Here is a 1,773-nt window from a genome sequence, read left to right as displayed (position 1 = left end):
GATCTCATCGATCAGCGCCTCCTGAACGAGGAGTGCGTCAATCATATCAACATCTTCCTGGTCAGTGGGAGCGTCACCTGGGACATCCGTCATAACCACATCAGCCACGATCACATGGACGTCTCGGGGCTCCACCTTCTTAATAGAGCTCAGATAGCACTCTCGCGAACCTCTCTGGTCGCCTCTCACTGTTGCCACCCCATTTTCTGTTGGGAATTTCATGCATAGGTGGTGGATGGAGGTGACTGCTCCCAATTCCTTTAGGGCCGGTCTGCCCAAGACCCCGTGGTAAGCCGACCGGCTGTCGACTACGAGGAACTCCATAAAGTTCATCGTAGTTTGAGGAGATTCTCCCATCTCCACTGCCAGTGTTATCTTTCCTCTCGGGGTAATGCTATCTTCCGGTAAATCAGTACAATGGAGTGGTGGTGGGTGTCAACTGATGGTCCAATATCATCTTGTCAAAGGCGGACCCGAATAAGATGTTGACGGAGCTGCCATTGTCGACAAGCATTCGTTTGAGCCCATTTCGGGCTATGACCGCCCTCACTACCAGCGCATCGCAGTGGGGGTAATGAACTCCTTCGGCGTCTTCCTGGGTGAAGACAATGGGTGGTGCTTGGTTTCTTCGGGAGCTATTATCTACAATGTAACTTGTCAGAGGGGGGTGCTTAGCCTCCCTAGCATAGTTTCTTTTGGCGTTTCGCGTTTCACCGCCAACGTAAGGGCCTCCAAATATGGTATCTATCTCGTGGATAGGGGCTTCATCTTGAGCTTGCCTGTTCCTTCGGTGTCTACGCCCTTCCTGGGCCTCTCCGTGTCTTGCTCTCTTCGCCTTGGGGAAACATCCCTTTGGCGAGGAGCGGCCGCCTCACGCCCATGTCGGTTGTCTTTCCTGCCTGGGCGGGGACCTGTTCGCCTGGGGCGAGTTATGTCTTTCTCTGATGGGTTCCTGCCGGGAACGGTGTGCATAGTCTCTGCAATCCGTGGTGTTGTGCCCGTAGGACCTATGGTGCAAACAGTATCCGGGGAGGTTCGGATTGGACCTATTTCTAGGTGCAAAACCTAGACCTCGACCTCGGCCTCTCCCTCTACGGGGTCCCTGATGCGCCTGTGGCTGATGTGGGTCAGTGGTTGGGTTGACATCCTCATACGCCAAGGTTGGTACCGCGTTCAGAGTTGTGGTGGCCAGGGCTTGGCCGGAGTTCTCATTTCCAGATCGGTTCATCTGGTAGTCCATGAGGTGGGAGGTCGGCCCCCTACCTCGCTGTCTTTGTGGAGGTGGGAGGCCCCTGCTTGCCCTGTTTCTATGCTCAATCAATTCTTCATTGATTATCTCTCTTCTCATCATTTCTAGTAGGGCGTCATAGGTGGTTGGGTCCTGATTCTGCACGTCCCTCCAGAATAGGGTGTTCATGTTCAATCCTCCTCTTAATGCAGATAGTGCTTCCCTGTCGGTGACTTGCACACAGTAGGTCATCTCGTCGGTGAAGCGGGATAGGAAGCTTTTCAAGGACTCGCCATGCGCCTGTCTCATGTCTTGAAGACGCTGGATGGGGGCCTCTCCTTCCTTGCTCACTGCGAACCTCTTTAAGAAAGTAGTTTTGAACTCGGGCCAGCTCCGGATGCTCCCAGATGGTAGCCTACTATACCAGATTTCAGCCGCTCCGCTGAGGGTTAAATGGAATGCTCTGCACTTCACAGCTGGGGTAGCACCCCTCAGGCTCATGTGAGTTTTGTAAGCATTGAGGTGCTTTTCTGGGTCACCTCTCC

Source organism: Olea europaea, chromosome 14, assembly GCF_002742605.1.
Source record: "Olea europaea var. sylvestris chromosome 14, O_europaea_v1, whole genome shotgun sequence".
In the NCBI taxonomy this organism is placed as follows: domain Eukaryota; kingdom Viridiplantae; phylum Streptophyta; class Magnoliopsida; order Lamiales; family Oleaceae; genus Olea; species Olea europaea.
This window is presented reverse-complemented; position numbering follows the sequence as displayed.